The 15138-nt window shown below is 40.1% G+C and overlaps 1 pseudogene; it reads right to left on the reverse strand.

Moving 5' to 3' along the window:
* Positions 1-736: 736 nt before the first annotated feature.
* On the reverse strand, positions 737-4070 carry LOC119811397 (annotated as a pseudogene).
* Positions 4071-15138: the final 11068 nt, after the last annotated feature.

Genomic DNA, 15138 nt, shown 5'->3' on the forward strand with positions numbered 1-15138 from the left:
ATTGAGTATTTTGGGGTCTATGTTCATCAGGGATATTGGCCTGCAGTTTTCCTTTTCTGTTGTGTCTTTACCAGCTTTGGGTGTTAGAGTGATACTGGCTTCACAGAAGGGGTTTGTAGCAGTGAGTTGACACTCAGCGAGTCTTCCATTTCAGGTATGCAGGATGGGTAGCTCTAAGAGACCTGCTTTGCAGCATTGTGACCTCCGTGTGTGATACAGTGGCAACATATTGCACATTTAAAATTTGATTGTGCATGTAGATCTCATAGCAAATGACTTTACCACAGAATAATAAAGACCGATAACACGAAATGAAACGTGGTGCTTAAATAATTAAGAATTTGTGAAGGCTGCATACATTTTAGGAGACAGCTCCAAGTGACCAGGAAAAAGAAAGTAGCAGCACAAGGATGTGGGGTGTGCTGCAGAATGAAGCATGATTATAAAGATGCGTGAAGGTATGCCAGTTTTAAGGAACACACGCTCCTAAGTTTCTTAGAGGAAGAGATGAAGATGGTGGCATAGAATTTAAGTTGAAGCTTGACTTCCGCAGCAGACGGCATGAGATCTGAAATGCCAGGAAGAGGGTGAGACCTCCGCACTCCCTTGCGGAAATGAATGTTTAAACAAGAATTTGATAATTAACAGAATTTTAGGGTTAGCCTAATGGCTTTTTAGCACAATTAAGAAGTGATTTTACATGAGTTGTGCAGATATTTGTCTCTTGGGGAATTGGTCAGCGGCAGCAGGGCTGGCCGCAGCTGGGCACACAGTAGCTGGGCTGGCCACAGCTGGGCACACAGTAGCTGGGCTGGCCGCAGCTGGGCACACAGTAGCTGGGCTGGCAGCAACTGGGCACACAGTAGCTGGGCTGGCAGCAGGATTCACTGCAGCAGCTGCTCACCCAAGCTGGTTTAAAACAGGTGGTCTTCCAGCAAGTGGTTTCATGGCAAGTTGATTGACAGCAGGGCAGGAGCAGGATGTGATGCAGCAGCTGGTCTTGTAACATGCGGTTTCACAGCAAGCTGGTTGGCAGCGGGGCTGATAGAAGCTGCAGACAGTGTTAATTTGGCCACGGCAGCTGGACTGGCAGCAGTTGGCAACACAGCTTGGTCTCCAGCAGGTGATTCAGCAGCAGGTAGTCCTGCAGCAGCTAGGCCGACAGCAGGTAGAGCAGCAGAAGTTGGTCATCCGGATTCAGGCGTGGAGCGTGGTGTTCTGCTTACAGGAGAGTTTTCTAGAATACCAGGCCTTCCTTGTAGTTGGGTCTTTTTATGCATCAGCTCACCTAGGTTTGGACCAATCACAGTGTTCCTTGTTCTTTATATTATTTTCCATTTTCAAAGTTTGTTTATCAAGGAAGAAGCTGTTCCTTAATAGGATTCTTTTTTTTTTTAAAGTACTTAATTTGTTTTCTATTTGGGAATAACTCACAGGAACTTCTTCAGATGAGAGGAAGGAACAACACCGTCGTTTACATCACAGCTCTGGATTTCATGCTGTAATGTGCTTGCTCCTCTGGGAGTAGAGGTTAGGAGAGTTTTGTTTCTGTAGCTTTCTTCCTTTGCTTGGACTTCAGTTAGGAAGTACCTGCCGAGAGCGGTGAGATGATGCTATGCTCGCATTAACTAGCCGAATGCCTTGCTCCATGTCTGTTCATCTACAAAAACAGGCATCTGTGTTGGTACCAGCTTTACCCTGTGTCCCATGTGTGTCAAATGCACTTGGGAAGATGGTGTTAGGAGGTTGTATATCTGTGCATTGGTTTCTCAATCCTGTATCCAACTACATTGGCCTACCTGTCAATATTTGGTCCTATACAAATGATTTATATATCGTGTTTGCTCTGTAGTATACTTTGAGGCCATGTATTTTGATACCTGTAATAGTGTTTTTCCTATATAGGATTGCGTTGCATATGTGTAGTCTTTTGCATTTTAGTACTTTTGTGGGATTTGGGGAAGAATATTACTGGAATTTTAAGGGAATAGGGCTCAGCCTATAAATAATTTTAAACAATATAATCATTCCCCAAATATTTACTTGCCAACAAGAAACACAGAAGGTTTCTACATCATTTGATATAGTCTTTAATTTTGGTTTTCAGTATCTTAAATTTATATCACTCTGGTCTTTCACATACTTGGTGAAGTCCATTTATAAGAAGTTTGCGTTCAGTGTGTGTGTGTGTGTGTGTGCACATCATGGTACAGTATTGTCCTCTGAGCCAAACAACCACCATCTTGGAGCATTCAGCTGTGGCCCTTTATATAAGAAATCATCCCAGCTGGGCTGGTTACCGTTTACATCCCTCATAAAAAAGTGGGAGGGTTAGGAGTACCTACCTGAGTATCCATCAATTCCCTACCACTATTTGTATGCAACTCTGCTCTGAGGGTGATCTTGGGGAGGGTCCAGAGAGGAGTAGAGATGGATCTTTATCTATGCAGCTATGGAAAAGCTCTCATCCCTACTAGGTAAAGACATTCCATTGTAGCCTTTTCAGGGACGCAAATCCATGCACTTGTAACAAGCTCCTCATCTATGCTTTGTAAGGGAGCCCAATAAACTCATTGGCTCCTAAGAGTCAACTTTGGTGGAATTTTGCTTTGGTTTGTGAGTGGGACCTTAGAAGAAATAGATGCTGTTTATGTCTCCTGCTGGAAAGGGATTTTTTTTGTTTCCAGTTTATTTATTTTTTATTAAAAATTGCCATCTCCTCCCCTTCTCCTCCCCCTTCCCTCCCCTCCCCTCCACCCATACCCCCACTCCCTCCCTCTCCAGGCCAAAGAGCCATCAGGGTTCTCTACACTATGTTGAGTCCAAGGTCCTCCCAACTCCCTCCAGGTCCAGGAAGGTGAGCAACCAAACTGACAAGGCTCACACAGAGCCCGTCCATGTCGTAGAGACCAAGCCCATCGCCATTGTCCTTGGCTCCTCAGTCAGCCTCCACCATCAGCCACTTTCAGAGAGTCCGATTTGGTCGCATGTGGAAAGGGATTTTTAATAACAGTGGGCGCACAATAGAAAGAGAAAGAGAGAGAGGAACTTCATTATGTTGTACAATAAAAAGTCTTGGAGCATATGAATATACTATCAAGTGATTTATCAAAGTGCAATGGTGACAGACAATATGAAAAGAATAACAGTCCATAATTTATATTTCCATACATTTTTGATAATTTTATTTAAAGTGTCTTTCTCAGAAGAGAAGCTGCAGACAGGGCTCCATACAGAGAGAAAGGAGAGTGAGAGTGAGTGGACTTGCATCCATCAAGGTGACTGATAGTCTTCTGACATGGTCATAGCCTTAGAGGACGATGGGAGCTTCTGCTCACATGGCAAGACTGGTGTGACACAAGAACAGTTGTCTGGGCATTGTTCAGTTGGAAAGTTAATGAGCAGTAGGCCTGGCAGCAGCTGGACTCCCAGCAGCTGAACTAGAGTCCCCAGGTGGTCTCAAGCATTGGTTTACATCAGGTGGTCTAGCAGCAGGTGTTTTCACAGCAGGTTGGACAGCAGCAGGACTCACAGCAGCAGGGCTGGCAGCAGCAGATTTCACAACAGCTGGGCTGGCAGCAGGGTGTGCAGCTACAGATGTTTACACAGGTTGGCTTACAGCAGATGGTCTTGCAGCAGGTGGTTTCACAGCAGTTGGGCTGGCAGCAGGGTGGACAGCAGCAGCTGATTATACAGGTTGGCTTACAGCAGATGGTCTTGCAACAGGTGGTTTTACAACAGCTTGGCTTGCAACAGAATGTCCCACATGTTGGCTTACAGCAGGTGGTCTTGCAGCAGGTGGTTTTACAGCAGCTGGGCTGGCAGCAGGGCTGGCAGCAGCTGGTCACACATGCTGGCTTACAGCAGGTGGTCTTGCAACAGGTGGTTTTGCAGCAGGTGGGTGTGCAGCAACAGCTAGTTATACAGGTTGGCTTACAGCAGGTTGTCTTGCAGCAGGTGGTTTTACAGCAGCTGGGTGTGCAACAACAGCATGTCACACAAGTTGGTTTACAGCAGGTGGTCCTGCAGCAGGAAGGCTGGCAGCAAGAGGAACAGCAGGAGTTGGACATGGTGTCAGATATAGTTGGAGGGTTTCTGCTAAGAGGTGAGTTTTCTACAATATGGAGAGTTCTTGCATCCTGGACCTTTTATATGTCAGGTCTTCAAGGTTTGAACCAATCAGCAGGATTTTCCTTGACATTGTTTACCCCATTCCATATTCAGTACATGTTTCATAAGGAAGTGCTTCTCAATGCTATGCATCATTGGAAAGATTAATCTGATTTTTCTTCCAGAATAACTCAGGAACACTTTCAATAAAGGGAAGGGTAGGTACAACCAGTCTCACTGTGTCCTTCGTCATCATCTGCTCATGTGGTAGCCCCTGATGTCTTAGGATGGTGAGAGTGTCTGTCTACATTTTTTCCTGTCTTTTGTAGGTAGATTTTTCTTTGGGCTTCCTGCTCACAAAAACAAAGCAACAAGGAGTCTTATTATTAATTATGTAATCTAGACCTTAGATTAGGTTTGTTTATAACTATCTCTTATGAGTTAAATTCACCCATTTCTATTAATCTAAGTGACGTCACATGACCCATTTTTTTCTCTTTTCCCGCATGTCCTGCTTCTTCTGTGTCAAGCTGGCAACCTTGCCTTTCTTCTTCCCTGAGACATCTCTGTTCCCAGAAGTACTGCCCTACCTGTTCCTGCCTAGCTATTGGCCTTTCAGATCTTTATAACCCAACCACAGTGACACATGTTCACACAGTGTATTGGAGTGTTCTGCAACAGTCCTTAGCTGATGAAGAACCTTCGTGATGATGTTGTTACAGTTACAGTGATGGACTGGTTCAGTGTCTGTCCTTTTACACACAAAATCCTCTCTTCAGATTAGCTGAGACGTCTGTTTCTTTGCCAACTCCTCTATCTGGCTGTCTCAAAGGCACCTGGGATAAAGATATCTGGCACAGCATATTCGGTATCAGAGTAAACTAGAGGACAGATGATGTGGAAGTGGCAATACATTAGAGTGAGAAGATATCAAAGTGTGTGTGTGTATGTGTATGTGTGTGTGTGTGAACTTGTGTGCATGTCTAAATGTCCTGATTTGCCCTTTCCTGAGGGGCTCACCAGGAGGATCATGTTGAGAGTTATACCATCTAGCCATTCAAATGAAACAAACCGGAGCAAGCTGGGAACTGTTGATATAAAGCAGATTCAGTCAGTGCTCTTAGGTCAGACTTAGGTCATTTTTTTTCATGGTTTATTTTTTTATATTTAAAAATTTCCATCTCCTCCCCTCCTCCTCCCCCTTCCCTCCCCTCTCCTCCACCCATATCCCCCCTCCCTCCTTCTCCAGGCCAAGGAGCCATCAGGGTTCCCTACTCTATGTTAAGACCAAGGTCCTTCCAACTCCCCCCAGGTCCAGGAAGGTGATCAACCAAGCTGAGAAGGCTCCCACAGAGCCCGTCCATGTAGAAGAATCAAAGCCCAGCGCCATTGTCCTTGGCTTCTCAGTCAGCCCCCACTGTCGGCCACATTCAGAGAATCCGGTTTGGTCGCATGTTACATCAGTCCCATTCCAACTGGAGTTGGTGATCTCCTGTTAGTTCTGTCCCACCGTCTCCATGGATGAACGCACCTCTCACGGTCCTGACTTTCTTTCTCATGTTCTCCCTTCTTCTGCTCCTCATTAGGACCTTGGGAGCTCAGTCCGGTGCTCCAATGTGGGGCTCAGTCATTTTCTTCATCTATTGCCAGGTGGTGATTCTTCTTATTATCTTCTCAAGGATCCCGAATTATAGGCTCTATGTCCTTTAATTATGGCTAGAAACCGATTATGAGTGAGTACATCCCATGTTCATCTTTTTGGGTCTGGGTTACCTCACTCAGAATAGTGTTTTCTATTTCCATCCATTTGCATGCAAAATTCAAGACGTCATTGTTTTTTATCGCTGAGTAGTATTCTAACAGGTATATATTCCACAGTTTCTTCATCCATTCTTCCACTGAAGGGCATCTAGGTTGTTTCCAGGATCTGGCTATTACAAATAATGCTGCTATGAACATAGTTGAGCAAATGCTTTTGTAGTATGATTGGGCATCTCTTGGGTAGACTTAGGTCATTTTTGTCTTCTTCCTTCTGCCTTATTGTTTTTCCTGTCTTTCTTTCTCATTTTCTTATCATTCTTTTTTCTCTTCCTCTATTGGTTTTCTTTGTGGTTAATGATGGATTTAAGGTAAGTTGAAATTGTGCCTAATGATGCAAACATATAAATTTATTTAAATCAAGTCCTCTTAAGGTCTATATACATTTAGATAGGGAATAAATGATGTTATGATGGAGAGAGTATCACAAAATGAACATCTTTATGTTGTTGTTAACAGTTGAGAAATAAAGTTCCAGCCTTTTTTAATGATACCCTCTCATTCTTCTTCAAGGGGAGATGATATCTGCATATCAACTTTTCTTTTCATTCGATGGTGCCACCTTTTGGTTCTTTGTCCCTTTGCAAATAAAACTTATAATTGGCATCTCAACTCAGCTTATGATTGTGGAATCTCTCACTGTAATAATCTAATCTTTCTTTTTATCATTGGCCTGTAATCTCCCCATGAATGAATTTGACACAATCTATACGTGGGTGTTCTTTCTAGTAAATGGCTGCTTGTTGACATTTGACTAAGTTAAAGTTAATTATGTGTTAAAAACCTTATATGTCACTTTGGAAAGTAGATATGAACATTCTTTAGGGTGTTTGGTGTGGGAGGTCCTTCTGTCTGTGTGTTTCTTTTATTGGTTAATGCATAAAGAAACTGCCTTGGCCTCTTGATAGGGCAGAACTTAGGTAGGCAGTGAAACTAAATGGCATGCTGGGAGAAAGAAGGCAGAGTCAGACCTGCTGAAAATTTCCTGGTAAGCCACTGCCATGGGTGATACACAGATTAATGGATATGGGTTAAACTAAGAATTAGAAGTTAGCCAGTAAGAATTTAGAGCTAATGGGCCAAGCAGTAATTTAATTAATCAGTTTGTCTCTGAATATTTTGGGTCAAAACTAGCTGGGCGGCTTGGGACAAACATGCAGTCAGCTCACCCTAACAAATTAGTGCCAACGTGGATAACTACACCCACATAAAAACCTAAGAAAGTTTAAAAATTAATTCTAGACACAAAAGAACAGAGCTAAGCATGGTTTGCTAGCAGCATTTTCTTGGATGGGCTCTGTATGCTAGAAGCAAGCAGAGGCATAGTTCCTTTAAGAGAGGTTTTCTTGATTCAGCTGTTGAAAAAAGAACAAAAGCCACATTATTTTGAAATGATGGCTTTCTGGGTTGTGCTCCAGTGAGAACTCTCTTTCAGGCAGGAGGGCTGATACAGAGCAATTGGATGGGGTCTGTGAGCAGACTGCTGCATCTTGCTTAATGATAAAGTAGACCGGCCGTGTGCCTGAAACTGGGGTAGTGTGCATGGCTCTCAGAGGCACCAGCATCTCCACCATGCTGGACTGGTTGGGGCAAGCATGCAGTATCATATTTGACCTAGTAATGCTGCAGCTTAAATGTTAAGAGGAACTTAGGATTTTAAAAAATGCTCAGGGACAGTAAAGAATTACAGATGAGCCATAGTGTTGGAAAATGTACTTAGGCTTAGAAGAGAGAAGAAAAAGAGTATAGAGAGTCATAAAATAACATTACTGCTTTTTTTAAAAAAAGGTAAAGTCTTTAAAGAGACACAGGACACACAGTCATAGATTAAAAGGAGTAAAGAAAAGTAAGCCACATAAAAATGGAAAATTCATATAGATTCTGGATTATGTATATTATTGTTTTGACTCTGAATGAGCTAAGTACAAAGAGAAATTTCATTGGATGGGCTGCTAAGCTAAACCAGCATGAATATTATAAAGGTACCATGACTTCTAAATTTGGGTCTAAGGATATGTTGCTTTGGAAAAGAGGGTCTTCTCTTGTTTCCACAGAGGATGAGAACCTGTGGATTGCTTCCAGACTGGTGTGGTTTGATGGAACAAGATCCCCTGAAAGGTTGTCATGAACACCCTCAAAAAATTACTTCTCCCAATAAACAGCAGGAAGCAGTTTGGAGAAACTATGCCCACATCCCCAAATATTGTTTATAAATGTTTGTTTACATTTAAAGGGGGACATGATATAGATATGAATAATCTGCATTGATATGGATCTCAGTTTATTGATACAAATTATAAAGTCAATTTTGTTATATCTATATTTCTGCCCTTGATTAAGATCTTACAAACTGACTAAAGAAATAATCACTTGATGGCCATGTGGCAGACTTTTCTCCATTGTATATCAACTTTGGCATCCTTATCTGAACACAGGGGAGTGGCAGGATGAATTTTAGCTTTTGGATGAATCTTCAAACAGGTTTCCATAAGTATTATGTCAATTTACATTCTCATCAAAAATGAAAAGAATTCTTTTTTCTTGCTATATACTAAGCATTTATTGTTTGTTTCCTTGATGGCAGCCTTCCTGACTGGGTGAGATGGAATTTAATAGGTAGTTTTGATTTGCATTTCCGTGATGACTATTTAGATTTTTCATGAATTTACTAGAAATTTGTACTATTTTTTTTTACATTTTCAGACTATTTTCCCATTTATGGATTAGGTTAATTTCAGTCTTGCTTTTAATTTTTAAAATCATTTTATATTCTGAATATGAATCCCTGGACGAATAGTTGGGAATGGGTTTTTCTTACATATTTCCATTTTGTTGCCTGTGTTTTATGTGGTTCACTGTGTCTTTATTTGTGATGAATCTATTTAATTTGATGCAGTTATATCTGTCATTTGTTGCTACTATTGTCTGATTTACTGAAGTGCTGTTGAGAATCTTCTTGCCTATGTCCAAGTCCTGAAGTGTTTTCTTCATGGAAGGTTTCTGTATCATTTGATATCTTTTTCAAAGGTCCTTCACATCCTTCGTGAAGGTCATTGATAAGAACTTTGTTTGTGGGAAGCTATCCTGAGTGGAATGGTTTTCCTAAATTCCTTCCCACAGGTGTAAAATGAGGGCCTGCTTGTCACCCCGGCAGCCCAGTTAGTTTAGCCCCAAAATAATCACACAGAAACTGTATTCATTAAAATACTGCTTGGCCCATTAGCTCAGGTTTCTTATTGGCTAACTCTTATAACTTATATAGCCCATTATTAACCCATTATTATTATCTTTGTTGTCCATGTGGCTCAGTACCTTATTCAGTGGTGCAGGTAACATCCTTCTTCTTCCATGTCTGGGCAGGATTGTGAAGGAATGGGCTTCCTCCTTCCCAGAATTCTCCTGTTTTTATTGTCACACCTCTACTTCCTGTCTGGTTGTCCCACCTATACTTCCTGCCTGGCTGCTGGCCAATCAGCATTTATTTAAAACATGATTGACAGAATACAGAATTGTCTGACAACATGCGGGGGTCATTATTTCTATGTAAACTACTATTTTTGCATGTTGGGTTGTAATTTATATATAAGAGTGCTTGCTAAACATAAGAGTTTTCTTTAGAGTCTGTAAAACCTTTTAATAATAAAATCATGTAGCATCTGAAGAGACATAAATTTGCATCCTCCTCTCACACTGCTGTCTCTTTGATATCTATCTTTTGTCTTGCTGCACTGATGAGACTAAGCACAATACACAACAAGAGTAGAGATTGTGGAGACCCTTGTCTCATTCCAGGTTTAAGAGGAAATGTTGTTAATATAATGACAATTGGGAGAGTTTAGGGTCCCACTCTGTCTCTGTATCTGTCTTTCTCTCTCTTTACCACAATATCTTAGAATATCAGAGTAAGTCAAAGCAAAGAACCTTTAGGGTTAATTCTATCATATGTTACAGAATATCCCACTCCACACATAAGGATTTTACATTCTTTTCATCAGCACAAGGAATCTTTCCAAACTTTGTATGTATGTATATATATATATATATATATATATATATATATGTCACAAAGCAACTCTTAATAGATACACAAAGGAGACAATTTCTTATATCCTTCCATTGTGCAGTGGAATAAAAGGAGAAGCCAATAATAAGAGCATGTATAGAAACTTCATGAATAATTAGAGACTGAAATGCTTGCTTTTGAGTGAAAAGGTGGGTCATCAAAGAAATAGAGAAAAATCAAAATTTCTGAGACTCAAGTAAGAATCAATGTACAGGGTATCACCTCTTCTAGGGAATATTTAAAGCATCCACAAAAGTTAAAGCTACAAGTGTTCCCACACACCAAACCTCAGAGAAGTCTTAAATAAACAACATAATGCTAGGAAAACAAAAGGAGCTAATCTAACTCTTAGTATTTGGCAAGAAATAACAAAGTAGTGCAGAAATTAATGAGTTAAAGACTAAAAGAACAGTCAACCAACAAAGAGCTGGTTCCTTGAAAAGATTAAGAAGATTGATTAACATATGGCCCAATTAATTAAAATAAAGAATGAGGATATCAAATAAAAGAAAGGAGAAGTTACAATACACCCCTGTGAAATTCATATCTTTATTGCATATACAAAAAGTATTTTTCTCCAAAGCTGGAAAATTTAGACATAATGGATAAATTTACTAAATTACTAAATAATGGGTAAAATTACTAAAAGGAAGACTGCACAGTCCCAAATGAACAATGAGATTGATGTATTAATTAAAGATCTTCTCATAAAGAAAAGCCAGAGCATTGAAAATGCTGAATGTTATCGAATCCTCAGAACTGCCTAGAAGCAATATTTTTTCAAACTCTTTTATGAACTTAAAAGGGAAGAAACAGTACCAAATTTATCTCATGGAAACAGTAGTATCGTGATACCAAACCTAAAGAACAATAAAGTAAGAGAAAATGATAGACTTATTTTCCAACATAAACACAATATGCTGACACTAATGCCCCCTTCCCCTGCAAACTGAACTCTAAGATATGTTAAAAAATGTAATATATCATGAATAAGCAGCTTTAGCAAGGCATGGTAACACATGCCTTTATTGCCAGTACTTAAGAGGCAGAGGAAGTAGGATCATAGTGTGTTTTAGGAAAGCTTGGTCTACATAGTGAGACCCTTTCTCAACAACAACAATATCATCAATAACAATAACAACCAAGACCAAGTACATCTCATTGAAGGAATGTAAGGTTGGTTCAAATGCAAACAAATAAGTATAATTCATCATATGACTAGTCTTAATGTTAGAAATGTCACTAATTCAGAAAAGGTACAGAAAAGGCATTGATAATGTTCAAAATGTTTTAATGACAGAAATTCTAGAGAAATTAGGAATAGATGGGCCCTATTTCAAAATAATAAAGGCTTATGAGGAACATATATTTAATTTTATATTTGATAACACAAACTGTAAACACCCTTCTTTACTTTTTTCTCCCTTTTCTCTCTCCCTCTTTCCCTCCCTCCATCAATTCCTCCCTTCTTCCCTCGTTCCCTCCCTTCTTTTTTTAATTTATACTTTTCCACACCTACAATCATAACAGGAGGCCTCTATCTGCCTAATGTTGGGGTAATCTTTTTCCCTCTGCTCATCCATCATTGTATTTGTTCATATCTTGATGCATGTTCCACTATGCATACTTGACTCCATACTCAATGTTGACTGACAAGAAAACAACCCATGAAGCTCTGGAGGAAATTTGCTTTTTTTGTAGAGGCAATGAGAAGAGAGTAGTGACTGGTATATCAGTTCCCATCTAAACAACAAATGAGGTCATTATGAAGATAAATGATGAAAGAGGAGTTTAAACAATGAGTAGGGGGTTGAACTTTCATTGTTGCTTTTCTACAAGTAATTATCACTCATCTACATTTTTCTTTTTACCAAATTCAGTGGAATAAAAAAACTCAATGGTTAATAGATTTTTTTAAATATTTAATACTCTTTGAAATCATTTAGTGTTGTTTGCATGTGCTAGATACTGGGATCATGTACTGGAGCATGAGTAGGGTCTCAGCACTCTCAATCCTAAAGAAAACCAACTTTCTCTTTTTGTAAGATCTGCCTAAGATCAAGCCAGACAAAACCCAAATAAGGTGGGAGAGGGGTTCATGGTATTTCCTTTTATGGGAGGGTGTCAAGTTATTCCAGCTGTGAACTTAGTAAGTATCATGGTCTATCTTATGCAGTTTGTTCAACTAGATATAGTTAAGGAGCTGAGAATATATACAGAATTCCTTAAGATTAACATTAGTCTTTGCATTTTTCTAAAAATATTATTTATTTATTAAAAATTTCCACCTCCTCCCCTCCTCCCATTTCCCTCCCACTCAGCCTTCCCCCTTCCCCTCCCTCTCCAGTCCTAAGAGAAGTCAGAGTGCCCTGCCCTGTGGGAAGTCCAAGGCCCTCCTCCTCCATCCAGGTCTACAAAGGTGTGCATCCAAACAGACTAGGCTCCCAAAAAGCCAGTACATGCAGTAGAATCAAAACCCTGTGCCATTATCATTGGCTTCTCAGTCAGCCCTCATTGTTAGCCACATTCAGAGAGTCCGGTTTGATCACATGCTTGTTCAGTCCCAGTCCAGCTGGCCTTGGTGAGCTCTCACTAGATCAGTCACACCATATCAGGGGGTGGACTTACCCCTCACAGTTCTGACTTCCTTGCTCATGTTCTCCCTCCTTCTGCTCTTCATCTGGACCTTGGGAGCTCAGTCCAGTGCTCCAATGTGGGTCTCTGTCTCTAACTCCATCCATCACTGGAAGAAGGTTCTATAGTGATATTCAATATATTCATCAGTGTGGCTATGGGACAAGGCCAGTTCAGCCACCCTTTCCTCTGCTGCCCAAGGACCTAGCTGGACATTTACCCAAAGTTTTTCTATACCATTGGGGCATCCATCTTCAGCCTACAGGCCCATAGTATCCAGCAGACTTTTCTTGAAGCTGGAAATTTCAAAGACAGTTTAATCACATTTTCTGTGTCCTGCAGAATGTCTCGCAGACTCTTTCATGAAGCAGGAACACCAAAGGATCATCTCACCTTTAGGAAAGTTCAGTAGTCATCTCTCTGTAGGTACTACATGTCCAGTGAAACAGTCCAGGCAAGAGCAGTTTTTTTGCCCAAATGGGTAACCAACTCCATAAGTAGCCTCTTCAATCTCTTCGATGCCCATCTTCCTCTTGAAGTAGTTTGGTGCTGCCAGGAGCATATGTACCTCATTGTCATGAAAAGTTATAAGTTATTAAAACTTTTAAATGCCATATTCTGAAGGTCTCTGTAAGATTTGAAGAATATCTATCTAACTGAAATATATCTCTATACATCTAGAAAATCTGGCTAACATGACTACAAGCTTGACTATTATAAATTATTATCTATTAACCTTTATTTCTTAAATGAACTACATAATTACAACACCTTAATCAAGAGCAGAAATATACATATACATATAACAAAATTGGCCTTAAACTTGTATCAACAAACCAAGATTCATACCATTGCAAAATTATTCATAACTATATCATATCCCCCTTTAAATGTAAATAAACATTTATGGACAATATTTGGGAATATGGGTGCTGACTGGAGGTGCTATTAATCAGGTCTTTCATGGTGTATCCTGTGTGCTAGGATCCTCTCAGTCAGCAGTTGGGTGAAGTAATTTTTGGAGGGTGTTTATAGCAACCTTTCAGGAGGGCTTGGTCCATGAAACAATCCACAGGTTCTCATCTTCTATGAAAACAAAAGAAGAACCTCTTTTCCCAAGCAACATGTTCTTAGACCCAAATTCTGAAGTTCTGATACCTTTATAATATACAAGCCGGTTTAGCTTAGCAGCCCATACAATGAAATGTCTCTCTGTACTTAGCTCCTTCACAGTCAAAAAATTCAAAGAAAACACAATAATATACAAAATCCATATTCTCTGTGAATTTTCCATTTTTACATGGCTTATTTTTCTTTATTCCTTTTAGTCTATGACTATCTGTACTCTGTCTCTTTAAAGACTTTACTCCACCCTTTTTAATGCATTAACTTTATTTTATGACTCTTTATATTCTTTTCTCTCCCAAGCTTATGTACATTTATCCAACACTGAGACCCATTTAGAGGTTGTTTATGTCTGAATCTGTCCTGTTGTGAATCTGTAATTCTTTACTGTCCAGGAGCACTTTTTAAAATGCTAAGTGCTTTTTCAAAACTTAAGTTTTGTGTCATTGCTCGAGTAATATGTCAGTGCTTGCTTGCCCTGCCCAGTCCAGCATGGCAGAGCTGCTCAAGCCTCTGAGCCATGCACACTGTCCAACTTCCAGGCACACAGCTGGTCCAAGTTGCCATCAAGAAAGCTGGAGCAATCTGATCACAAATTCCATTCAAATACTCCGTCTTCCAAAAGAGTCAGAGGTTATGTTGGTGGCACAGCCCAGAAAACTGATATTTCAAAACTGCCACTTTTTTTCTGCTGTGGCTGTTGAGTCAGGAAAATCTCTCTGCAGTATGCCACAATCAAACAGCAAAAAGCTGTATTAAATGCTCTCTCTCTCTCTCTCTCTCTCTCTCTCTATATATATATATATATATATATATATATATATATACATGTATACATACACACACATATGTATAGTCTAGAATTCCCTTTTCAAGCCTTCTCAAGTTTTACACAGATTTAGTTGAACATGTTGAAGCACCAATTGTTACATGAGAAGGGGGCCCCTTATTTGTCCCGGCTGCCCAGCTAGCTTACACACGAAATGACCATGCAGAAACTCGCCTACATTCCCCCCAAATGGACTATGGATATTTTCCTTTGTTTTTTAAAAAAGTGTAGGAAGTTGGTGTGGGAGAATGGTTTGTGTTCTGTCAATTATATTTTAAATAAATGCTGATTGGCCAGTAGCCAGGCAGGAAGTATAGGCAGGAAAACCAGACAGGAAGTAGAGGTGGGTCAATGAGAATAGGAGAATTATGGGAAGGAGGAAGCCCATTCCTCTGCAGTCCCAGCCTGATCATAGAAGAAGTAAGATGTGACTGACTGTCCCGCTGAAAAAGGTACTGAGCCATGTGGCTAACACAGATAAGAATAATAGGCTAATACAAGTTGTAAGAGTTAATAAAAAGCCTGAGCTAATGGGCCAATCAGTTATAACTAATGTATA

This window comes from Arvicola amphibius, chromosome 4 (assembly GCF_903992535.2).
Source record: "Arvicola amphibius chromosome 4, mArvAmp1.2, whole genome shotgun sequence".
Taxonomy (NCBI): Eukaryota; Metazoa; Chordata; class Mammalia; order Rodentia; family Cricetidae; genus Arvicola; species Arvicola amphibius.